We start from the raw sequence: 13,601 nt of genomic DNA on the forward strand, positions 1-13,601 counted from the left end.
GAATGCCTTCAACTGCCGTCAACGAAAATAATGTGGCAACTGTGAAGCGGCTCATTGAAGAAAACCCACGGATTACCTATGAGACGATTCGAGGACTATTAGGAATCCAATCGGTATGAGTCAAATTCAAAAAATTCTTCACCAAGAATTGAAAGTTGGAAAACGTTGTTGTCGTTGGATCCCTCATGAACTGACAGCTCGCGTGGAATCGTGCTCACAGATGCTAATGAAATACGACCACGGACATTCTAATGCTGTTTATAAAATTGTCATAGAAGACGAAACGTGGATTTATTGTTTTGAACCCGAAAAAAAATACAGCAATCTTGTGAATGTGTCAACAAAAGTGAGGCAGGCGAGAGTCGTTGGTAAAAAAATGATCGCATTTTTTTCTCAGCTACGGGTCCTATCTGCAATTATATATTATAATCTCGTTTTCAGGGGGACTGAACAGTACCTAGTAACTTTTACGCAAACATCTAATGAAAAACCGTTACAATTACACGCGTTTTAATCCTTTAAAAGTGTTTTATTTAAATGTGTAACACACGCGTTAATCAAAGAAAATACTAGATCAAAAGAGTATTAATGTCGAGTCTAAGTCGAGAAAGAGTCTAAGTAAGAAAAGTAAGTCATTTTAAGTACAACTCGTCACCCATCCTGCACATAGCCTCGACCTAGCACCCTGTGATTTCTGTATTTTCCCCAAAATCAATGATTTGATGAGAGGTTTCACTTTTACCAATTCCGAAGAGGCAGTGATAGCGTTCAATCAGCACGTAGAAAACATAACTTCAGATCTGTGGTTCTCCTGTTTTAAAAAATGGCTCGATCGCATGAAAAAATGTTGAAATAATACTTTTGGTTATAATGACTAAAAGTCTTGCGTAACTTAAAAAAATAACATGTTAACATGTTCTTTTTTTAAGTTACGCAAGACTTTTAGTGTGACCTACGTATATATGATATTAATATTGTTTTGATGGTCACATTGAATTATCTGAAAAGAGAATCTCGACCTTATGACTTATACACTAAGATTGGGTATGAAGTAACTAGCTGTTACATAAACAACGTGTTTACAAGTTTGTCCTTCCTTGTTTCATATTTCTGACAATATTCGACATCATTTGCGAAATATTCCTTATTATGTTATCGTTACACAGAGATGCAATTGATTTATTGTGTTATTCAGAAACTGAGCGATAAAGAGAACATTCCTTGCAATATAACAAGTGATACAATTATAATAGTCTGATATTGGGGAAATGAATATGATATGATGTTACTGAATGCTGCGATGCATAATTTTTTTTTGCGTCATTTTACTGTAACGTTTTGACACGTAACAATATTTTGTTTACAGAAAACTCATAAATTCATGTTAAAACTGCCGAAAAAATAATCCTCTTTAAGATATTATCTTTATTGAAAAATTTGTGTTAGATTTATTTAAAAAATGTATGCGGAGTTAGTTGAGTGATGAATGAAGGTTATGTCAGCCCAGCACAGACTACCGTGATGGATTGTTGTTACATGTCTTGTATGTTTTACGTTAATATTGTCACAAGCTAGCTAGCGAGTATTCTGGTCCACTTATACAGGTGTCCCAAAATTCAAGGTCAAGCCGAAACGGGACGATAGGACAGACGGTAAAAGAAAAATCAAAAATAAATCCACCCCATGTTCTTTTTTTTTATGGAATAGGAGGACAAACGAGCGTACGGGTCACCTGGTGTTAAGTGATCACCGCCGCCCACATTCTCTTGCAACACCAGAGAAATCACAAGAGCGTTGCCGGCCTTTAAGGAAGGTGTACGCGCTTTTTTTGAAGGTACCCATGTCGTATCGTCCCGGAAACACCGCTCAAGGAAGCTCATTCCACAGCTTCGTAGTACAAGGAAGAAAGCTCCTTGAAAACCGCACTGTGGAGGACCGCCACACATCCAGATGGTGGGGATGATATCCTAACTTGTGGCGTATCGTGCGAAGGTGGAATCTTTAGAGTGTGTGTGCAAGCCCGTCAAGATCTTCTTTAGAACAAAGATGATATATTGAACATAATATGGATGTATCGCTGGATACTACACCATGCATGACTTACCTCCAAGCACACAACTCCAGCTACATGTTTTCTAGACAGCTTGTAGAAAAAAAAATGTTCTTTAGAAATTATGGGCATTAAACAAAAAAGCGGTATTCCTCCATTGTTTTAAAAAAATATATATTTAATTATGGTTAATATTTTTGTTTTATTTTTGTCCATAAGAAACATATCGGCATAATAAAAGGCATAAAAGGCATTTATTTTCTCAAAATTGATTCCTTTAGAATTCTTTTTGATGTAATTTCTAATATACTTGATACTACTACCGCTTCGGAAACAAATGGCGCTCTGAGAGAGAAGAAGCGGCTCTAGAAACTTTCCCAGCATTCCTTTTTGCGCTCTTTTTAATAAAATATACAATATTGACATTTAATAACATATCTTTAATTAAAATAAAAAATATAACAAAATTGCCCCAATTATTTTTAGAAATAACACGTTTTAGAAAGATATTACAAATGTGTTTTTTTTTTGTTGAATTCCTATAATTTCTAAAGCATATGGGGTGATTTCTTTTTCTGATTTTACTGATGATGTTTACCATCTGTCCTACCGTCCCGTATGAATTTTGGGACATCCTGTATATGCCTAGAATCGAATCCTGCACCATCCTTAAATTTTGATTCATAATAATTTATATTTCAACATCTATCCTGACAGATTTCCTAAGAATATTATATATTAGAAAGTATTTTAATTAGTAAAAATACTCAGTAGGCTAGTATTAATATCGGACTACTATAATTCTAGATTCTAGATTGATGAACATAAAATCCAGGTTTAGTAGAGAGACTTAATACGTTTCCCGTCAGAATTAGAGAGATTCCTCGTTCACTACATAAGTGGCATTTGGTATGCATTCCGCTGGTCGCAATCATGTAACGAAGTTCATAACGATTTACGTTTACTACCCACAATTATAATCACGTACAGAGTTTCTGTACTGAATGGAAAATGGATGAACATCACTCCTTATAATGGATATATAGGTTATTATATAAGCTATATAACCCAGTTTATATGATGAACACCTATGGTTATGGTTGATGGTGTCGTTTTTACACGTTTTTTATTAGCTTCACCTGTATGTATGTTTGATTGTAACAGACTCATTTAGGCGCGATTTTGACCCACTTTAAACGACCAGATTTCGTTCAAACTTCCAAAATTTATGGACGACCGGTACAATATTCATTTGATATAATTATTTCATTTTTCAGTTTGCAAAATAAGATTTTTGTTAATTTATATAACTTTTATCTATCGTCTATAAGGCAGGAATTGATATTAATTTTAAATTAAGCCGATTTATCTTATATGAGGAAATTTTCGAATACCAAAGAGAATTTTTCTTTTAACAACGGAAATAATAGTTTAAAAACACTAAAAAAACGCTTTTATAAGTAAACCAAACTAGAAAGTAGGAAATAATTTAAATTTTTTCTTTCGGTTTTCTATAAAAAGTGTGTTTCTTTAGTTTTTTTTAAAATTATGAATTATTATATTTAGTTACACTTATATTATTCAAGTAATCGCAGGGATTTATATTTTTTTTTTTTGAACATTTAAGAATATTATGCGACAACGGACAAACAAAAGGAATGGAAATTAAAGACATAAAACAATAAATAAAAATAAAAAAAACTATGTTTAAAAAACCGACTTCAAAAACTGAAAAGTATAAAATAACTGTCTAATAATTATATATAATCAACCTGAATGAAAACTCCAAAAAAGCCCTTCACAGAAAACAATTATGGCATCTAGGTAGACGAAAATTTTCAAATAAATGTTCATAAAATGAAAACTACTGGGCCAAACTATGCAAAATTTTTATGGGACCAAGTGGCATTACATTAATCGGATTATAAATCTCAGAGCAAACGGTGTACATACATAAAAAAATACCGATCGAATTGATAACCTCCTCCTTTTTGAAGTCGGTTAAAAACATTAAAGACTTTAAAGAAATTGAATTTAAAAACAAAAAAAAATCATAAAATAGCAAAATATTATTAAAATTGCAATTATTATTATAAATTGCACGCTTAATAAAATCAAGAAATATGTACAAAAAAAATAGAAAAAATTTCTATAAAAATTATTGCAAACTATAAAATTATTTATGCAGATTATAAAAATTTATTACTGTTATCTGATGTAAACTTATTATATTGTAAAACACTCACTCATTCCAAAATTATCTTCTGAAATAGACATTTGTATTGAAATCACAGTTCTCATTGAAAAAACCGAAAAACCTGACAATCTATGTAGATTATATTAGGTTGCAAGTGGACAGAGAATCCAATCTGCGTTGGAGAGTTAGATGTAAAATCCTCGAGATATTTCAGTACTGATTTGTATGTTGATCACGTTCCATTCGTGAAGGCAAATCACACGGCTGGATTGTAGCAGGCTTTGATACAGGCTTTCATTACTCTCTCGAGTTTCAGTTCTCCTTCTTTTAAGCATCGATTTTATAGATATTTTTGTTCTTAATTTACATTGAACGGTATTGTGAGTTTTCATTCATTTACATCATCTCTTATCTTAAAGTAGGTATAAAAACCAAAGATAAAAGTAATATGAAATTAAAAAAAATATATGTTTTTTTATCAATAAGCGTGTACAGTTAGATTAAGGATTGGTCTCCACTGCGCTCCAACTAGATACCGCAGGCATGGTCACAAAGTGCGGCAACTTGTACTACGCCGAAATGGGCGTACTCGAGCCAGTCTCAATGTTCACGTTGACAGTTAATCTAAGTGTGTACAGTTCACCTGATGACAGGAAAAGTATGAAAGCTTAATAATTTATACGCCTAGATAGAGTCTATTGCTGTTAGACAACAGATAAAAACAGGCCAGGCTTAATACTTTCGTGTGCGTGACAAGTTACGTTAGTGTGCGTGCATTGCTTTTGAGCAATATTTTGATATAGATCTATATTTTGATATAGATTTACTATCAACCTCAATTTTTTTAAAACGTCAAAGTCTTTTGACAGCTATGAAACTTTTGTAGATAGACATCTAGACGAGCAGCCGTTTGGATTAACCTATCTATCCTTAGTTAAACTAAGACTACTACTAGACATAGACAAATCTATCCTTTTACGCTTATATTTCAATAACCTATCGACAGATAGCATTGGACTTTAACTACATTATTGACTATATTGAACATAACTATGGATAGATAAGATCTTGTCATTTAACGGTGCCAGCAATATATCCGTAACTAGGGATACGTTATTGAAAACGGCCGTTAATGATCTAAGTATCAAAGTTTGAGATCTATCTCTTGATCTGTTTAGGCCTTTATTTAGTTATAAAATACATCAGCTATCAAAGTCAGTTTATTATCTGCGGACATTTCGTAAAGGGCTTATAAGAGAATTAGAAGGAAAAAAGCTCTTAAATCCGCAAATAAATTTACATCTGTAATATTTTGAAATAAAATTAAAAGAAATGATATAAAATTTGTTGTAATATAAGATAGTTTGTAGAGGATAGCTCACAATATAACAATTAATTCAGAGCTTTTAGGAATTTTGTAATGTTTTTGCGTATAATCTTAGTAGTTTATTATAGAATAAATTGTTTTTTGATATTTTGATTGCATTAAAATGAGAAAAATTTTTAGTTTACCATATAATAACAATAATATTGACACATTTTTACAAAATTATCTTGCTGTGCTATGGGATGGAAGACAACGATATATTTAATTCGACAAAACGTGCATATTCATCATATCATTTTCCACCTTTGCACCTACTAGTATTCGAACCCAGAACCTCTAGCACAGTGGGCGGGGTCATTAACCACTGGGCTATATGGGCCGTATCATTGCTATTGGTTAAAATTTATACTACTTTTACTATTTGCCAAACAATTCTTTGTTTTTAAAGACAAAATCGTCGAAATTTTGAACCTAAATGAAAAAAAAAAGTCATTTCTTTCTTCTAATAACTTCTTTTTTGAGAGCTTTTTAGTCGCAGTATAAAAATGGAATCCTGGTGACAAGTAATACAAGTATTTTATTACCTACCACAGGCACCAGAGGTCCATATCAATACATTTGTGTCTTAATTTTGGTTGATGGTAAGAAATAATGACATATTTATATTATTTCATTTCATTTATATATTATTATTAGTATTAAGTAGAGTATTCAATAAATAAATAATAATAAAAACAAATATGTGAATGCTTATAAAATATAATTTATAATGCGATAGAGTTGCATTTTAACTTTAAACACTTGGAATATCATTTTTCTTAACTCAAAATTTCATCCTTAAAAAACACTTCACTTAACTTTTTTAGGTGTAAAAGAACACATAAGAATCCTGCATTCCGGCGATTATGAACTTTGCACACGCGGAGGACTAATATTAATTCACTAGTGGGGGGCTCCTTTGCACCGGATGCCGGCTAGATTCCCATAATCTACCAAAGCGCCGCCTATTTCTGCCGTGAAGCAGTACTATGTTTAGATCTGAAGCTAAATAATATCTTGAATATTTATACACCACTTTACACTATACTAGATATAGTCTTTGTTGCGTCGGAAAATTGTGAAGCTTGTGTTTAAGGCTGAAATCTATACAGCTTGCTAAAGCTTTGCCCACACTTTAATCACGTAAAAGTTAGCCGAGTGTGATAAAACGCGAACTTGACTATGCCTTCAAATGGCTATAAAATCAAAATCAAACATTATTTGAAAAACAAAATTTTATGAACGATGCGGGACACGAACCCACGAACTCCGGCGTTCCGTGCGAGTGCTCTCCCAACTGAGCTAACCGTTCGAGTGACGTATCGTCATAAAATCTTATATGCTTTGTTCAACTCTCATTTCATCATCTCATCTCACCGGCTTATTTTAACATCTTCGAATCTTTGTCCTTTCAAATATGTTTTAACTTTGGAGATAGAACCACTGCCGGCTAGGTGTGGTGAATACAAAGGATGCTTAAGTATTACGATGCCAGCTTCTCAGAGTGCAACGTTGTAAATGTGAGCCGAAGCGCTATCAAATCAAATCAAATTAAAATCCCTTAATTCATGTAGGTCAAAGAAATTATACTTATAATGTCAAAAGTTACACATTTTACTAATTACCAAAACTTTGGAAAGGTTGAGTATTCTTGAGAAGAAGTGGCTATGAGTTTCTTGCCACTCTTTTTTTATTCATTCTCACTATTTTTGAAAGCTCCTCGTAGTCCATATTTTTTGGGAATGTGTGAAAAGTTCAATATAATACTATAATATTTCTTTTATTGTCCAATACAAAATAACTTGACTGTATATTTATGATCTCTTAACAATATGTTATGTTTTTAAAGTGATAACCCTCACTTCTAGGATTAATACACAAATAAAATTTGTAAAACAAAATTTTATGAACGATGCGGGATTCGAACCCACGTTCCGTGCCGTTTCTCTAACCAACTCAGCTAACCGTTCGAGTAACGCCTTGTTATAAAATTCTGTTTGCTTTGTTCAACTTTCAGGTTGTGACTTCTTCTACAGGATCTAATTTACAGTTGATAACCTGCTCAACCCCAATATTTGCATATCAGAAATTAACTTGAGATGTCGCTCTTGTAAACCTAAACATTATGTTATGTATTTAAAGTGATAACCCTCACTTCTAGGATTAATACACAAATAAAATTTGTAAAACAAAAATTTATGAACGATGCGGGATTCGAACCCACGACCTCCGGCGTACCGTGCCGTTTCTCTAACCAATCAGCTAACCGATCGAGTAACGCCTTGTTATAAAATTCTGTTTGTTCAACAATATGTTATGTTTTTAAAGTGATAACTCTCACTTCTAGGTTTAATACACAAATAAAATTTGTAAAAACAATGATCTCTTAGTCAAAGTCAAAGTCAAAAAAATCTTTATTCACTGTAAAACTTTATAAGTTATTTAGTGCAAGTTAGGATGAAGTACAAAAGTTACAATAACATTCAAAGCAGTATAACAATATTCATTAACAAATGTTAGAACATTAATTCCAACTATCTTTATCATTCAAATTTTAAAAATTTAATTACTTACTACATCTTTTTTTGGTGGAGTGTATGATTCTTGTGATTTCTCTTGTGTTGCAAGAGAATGTGGGCGGTGGTGATCACTTAACACCAGGTTACCCTCGTTTGTCCTCCTTTTTCCATAAAAAAAGTGTTCTTGTGTATTACACAATATAGAATGTTCCTTATGTAAGTACAAACAAGAAAACGAAGCTCAAAAATCCTCGAATCAAGGTAAATACCTCCTTAATAGTGCACATTAATATTAATATGTGTTATACAGGTTGACGAACGCGGTTCCCAGAACTTATTGATCCATACATACTAATACAATATTATTGTTTAAGTTTATTAAGCTCAGCTCTATCCCGAATGCATGGAATCGAATATCGGTCGAGCCGTTCAAAAGTTATGAGAGATTTACATACATCCATAGATACAATCACACACATATATACACACGTACGGACACCAACGCAAACTTCCTAGAACCTTAAAACAGCGAGATCTGATGAAAAAACGGTTTTCGAAAAACGGGGTAAAACCAGTAACTTACCGAATTTTTGAAATTATTCAATTTTCTTAGCGGGAAGATATAAACAATGTTATATACAAAGCACATACATTATATAAAATAAAGCGTGTTATCAATTTACCAAGATAATAACTATATATTAAATTCTCGTGTCACAATGTTAGTTACCTCCGAAACGGCTTTACTGATTTTTACCAAATTTTATATGCATATTCAGTAGGTCTGAGAATCGGCTACTATCTATTTTAGATCCCCCAAAATGTTAAGGGTAGTCCAAGCCAAATTTTTTTTTATTTTTATTTTATTATTAATCAGCATTGAAAAATACATACAAATTTTAATTTTCGCACTTCTACGACCTACAACAGCTATTTTTGTATCACGATTTTTATATTATTCTGTTCCATTCACCAAACCGATATAGGGTTGCAAGATGGCATTCGAATAATTGTAGTATGATATATTTGGTAGGTCTGAGAATCGGTTGCAACAAAATTTTAATAATTGTTTTTTTTAAATATGTTATATGGCAATACGACGTTTGCTGGGTCAGCTAGTAACTATATAATATTAGGTGACCCGACAAACTCTGTTCTGTCAAAAGATTAATGTATTCGGGAATAATGTAATCAAAAACATCTGAATGATTTTATATTATGTAGTAATAAAATGATAAGGTTTAATTTCGTATTTGTGTAAACAGCTTTTACATTACCGCTTTATAATCGCCAATTTTTTAAAGTATGTAGCTGGATATAGTATGTTATTCTTTATAGATAGACATATGCCATCACGGACTTTTCTGTAGACATATATAAGATACAAAATTCCACCATACATTATTTTTCCTTTCAAAACTCCCAGATGGCTTATTTTTTTCCGACATCTACAACAAAAATATCTACAAATATAAACATACCGCCGATATGAAACTCCTCCTTTTTGAAGTCGATTAAAAACTTAATAAATTAGACTAAAACTTTCCTCGAGAACCATGCTATTTATTGGTAAAAACAGCATAAAAATCGGTGATCGGTAGTTTTAGAGTTAATCGCGAACAGACACACAGACGGAACTGGCGGAGGACTTTGTTTTATAATATTTAGTGATTTAATTCATATCTTAACAAATAACATTTACAGAAGTAGTAAAAAAAAAGTACATGGCAGCGGTGGGATTCGAACCCACGCCTCCGAAGAGACTGGTGCCTTAAACCAGCGCCTTAGACCGCTCGGCCACGCTACCCGATGTTGGAGCAGTCGAAATTAGTAATAAGATTAAATAACTGAAATAATCGAAAGCATGAACGCTATTTTCACTTTATTATGGCAATGAATATCTATATCTATATTCGAAGTACTTTATACTTATTGAACAGTATAGTTCTTATAGGTTCGGAAAAAAGTGGCTGTAACATACGGACGAACGGACGAACAGACATGGCAAATCTATAAGGGTTCCGTTTTTTGCCGTTTGGCTACTGAACTCTAAAAAAGGAAGAAGGGTGGGAATCTTAACGTAACTTTAATTCTACATTTAGAATTTGGCTTTTCAAATGGACCCCTTGAGACTCCTGCGAAATATAACATTAATATTCATTGTGAAAAAAAAAAAAGAAAACGTAACAATTAATTTGATATTAATATTGAATAGATCATTTTAAATATGTGTGAATTCCGACGAGTTAATGCCCAACTTATTACTTGTCTAGTAGATATCTTCATTTAAATTAGTATGAATTCAAATTCTTCAATTAATTCATGCCTGCTTATAAACTCTCCTACGCCTTTTGTCACTTTCACCCCAATTCACATCTCAAAGTTTCAAAACAAAGATACAGCTTGCAAAAAAATGTAGATCTCAGTGTTCATAAGGGTCTATAGGAATCACCTATTGGTATGTAATTACCTCGCCTTGTACTCTCCTGTCCCACCAGAGGAAAAAACTAACATAATATGAATTCGAAGACCGAAAACATATAATATAGCGGCCGAGGTAGAACCCGGGGGCACCGTAACAGATAAAAAATAATAATATAAATGGTGAGTCAGTGGTGATGGGGGGCTTCTATAGCTAGCATAGGATGCCGGATAGATTATGGGTACCACAACGTCGCCTAATTCTGCCACGAAGCAGTAATGTGTAACCATTACTGTATTTCGGTCTGAAGCTAGTGAAATTACTGGGCAAATGAGACTTAACATCTTATGTCTCAAGGGGACGAGCGCAATTGTAGGAGAATGCATCCACTGGTAAAATTCAGATAAAATTCATTACAGTGATATTCACTGTCCTATTTCCCTGACGTTACAAGCAGAAGCAACACAATCGAACACAATTCGCACGCACACTTGTGTAAACAGCTTGCATGCACTCCCGGCCAGACGACGAGCCCACTGCGAGAGCGAGACGGAGCTCCGAGATAGAGTAGCTCAACTGAGTGATATTGACCTTCCCGCTCGTGACGTCATTCGCGACCTACCTGCAGCTTATCGATGTGTGCGTGATCCAGACCCTGAAAAATCGATGTGTGAGTTATAACTTGTAGTTGCGGATTTGTACTATTATTTTATATTCTTTGGTTGCGGTTACAATGTCTGCTTTTTCCAATGATAATATTTTTATATTTACTAACTAGCTGACCCGACAGACGTTGTTCTGTATATAATAAATAAAATAATGTTTTCATATGAATTTTTCAATAATATATCATAACATCAAGAATTACTTCGTAAAATATGCACCCTGCTGTCGTAATGAAATTGTTTCACAGCAGAACTGTCAAACCGTGCGTCAATAAATTTTCTCATAGAAATTATGTATGGACACATCAAAGGAAAAACAAATTTGTTGTTTTTATTAAATATATCAGCATTTTCCTATTTCTTCACCTTTTAAACCTTCTCTGGACTTCCACAAATTATTCAAGACCAAAATAGCCAAATTGGTCCAGCCGTTCTCGAGTTTTAGCGAGACTAACGAACAGCAATTCATTTATATATAAATATATAGATATGGATATATAGATATAGAAGCTGATGACGTATAAATTATTATTTTGTAATTATTATTGATTTATTTTGAAAAAGTGTATTTTGAAATACCTACTTTCAATAAACTGTTTTGATTTGATTTGATTTGATATAGCACACACCGCCGCCGGGCACACCCACTTAGAAAGTATCTCCGTTGTGTGAACTGCACTGAAACTGCTTCACTTTTTATATTTTCTTCCTCTAACATGTTAAACAATTTTTTGCTTTTTTTGGCAAATAAAAATAACGGGCCAGTTATAATTGATATAAAAACTATAAGATAGCCTTTTAAACTAAAAAAATTCTAATAGCTGTTTGAGTTCGGTTTGCATCTTAGATGCTCTAATTCTTAACGCTAATTTATTGTTAATCAACGATTATTTCGGCATAATATAATCTGATATCTTGATGAGCCTTTTAAATGCGAGGATAAGGGGTTTCCATACTAAAATTATCAATATTAATTTTACGGAAAACGTAGCTGAATATATTGGCTTCGATGTTTATCAGGAACGTAAGGGAACAGGGAGGTATTTCTGTTGGAAATATTTTCTGTCAATTTTGTTTTAATCTTAGATCCTTTATACGTCTAGATAGACTACCGGCCGTTTTCAATAACGTATCTCTAGTCACGGATACATTGCTGTCACCGTTTAGTGACAAGATCTTAACTATCCATAGTTATGTCTAATATACTTATAGACCCAATGCTTTATGTCGATAGGTTATTGAAATGTAAGTAAGCATAAAAGGATAGATTTCTCTACCTCTAGTGATAGGTTATTGAAAATAGACGTAAGACAGCTGTGAAAACGTCAAAAACAAAATGAATTTAGAGTTAACCTTTTTTTTGAGCAAAACACGCACACTAACACAAAGTGACATACAAAATTGCGAGTGTATAAGACGTAGCTTGTCACTCATACTAAAGTAATTCTTGGACTGTTGTAAGAGGGTATAGAGCCTCTTAGATAGCTAAACGTATAATTAACGTCAAATCTTATGATAATTATCAATAAGGTTGCTGAAAGAATTATTAACTACTTGGGTTTGATCATAGCCAACTAACACTTAACAGAGCTGTCAAATATGCTGCCACCATTGTATGGAGTTCGTTTCCCAAAAGAAGTCTCGCAGATGCGGCGCTAATATCTAAAGACAAGTTGCTAGTTGCAAGTCGCGCAAGAAGTTCTCGGAGTAGAACTTCTTGCGTGACCGTCCCACGGTGTGAGAGACGTTGGCGGGGAAGGAGTAGTAAGACGTCAGCGGGTAGCGTAATACCACTGTATTGAGGAGAATGGATGTCACCACGTGGGACGGTCGCGCATGAAGTTGTAGGACTATAGCCTCGTAATTATTCTTGGTCTCAACAGATTTTGAATCTATCGTCTAAAATTTGTATACTTACATGTGAGTATCCTTAAATTAATTTTTATTGTTTTAGTTAATTGATATACTGCATTTTAAAGTAATACTTAATTAGTTCCAATTAATGCCGTGGGACTTCTATCGTGAGCCGGACTCTAAATGCTACTAAACTACGTTTCTAGAAGGATGATTAACCCATGACCATTGAATTATTTAGCAATACTAACTTATCTGATAAATTATTTGTTTGCCCCCGTTAATTTACTATTTCCCTAGGTATACCAAACACACTTTATCGAGAGAGATTTATCATTTACTTATAGTTGTTTGTGATATTAATACCCGCTATAACAATTTACAATCTCTTTTGTTGTACGTTGTATCTTGTTTCTCTCATGTACCTATTAGTGTCTTGAGTATCTTCTACCGATTTATATTCAAATATATTTATTCAAAGTAGAGATTTTAAGCTAGATTCTATAGTACCCACATCCAAAAGACTCA

The 13,601-nt window shown here is 33.2% G+C and overlaps 1 non-coding gene across 1 annotated transcript; it reads right to left on the reverse strand.

Moving 5' to 3' along the window:
* Window positions 1-9,857: 9,857 nt before the first annotated feature.
* Window positions 9,858-9,939, reverse strand: Trnal-aag (transfer RNA leucine (anticodon AAG)). Its single transcript has one exon. It is a non-coding gene; the product is annotated as a tRNA-Leu (tRNA).
* Between the last annotated feature and the right edge of the window lie 3,662 nt (window positions 9,940-13,601).

Source organism: Leptidea sinapis, chromosome 22, assembly GCF_905404315.1.
Source record: "Leptidea sinapis chromosome 22, ilLepSina1.1, whole genome shotgun sequence".
NCBI classification, from domain to species: domain Eukaryota; kingdom Metazoa; phylum Arthropoda; class Insecta; order Lepidoptera; family Pieridae; genus Leptidea; species Leptidea sinapis.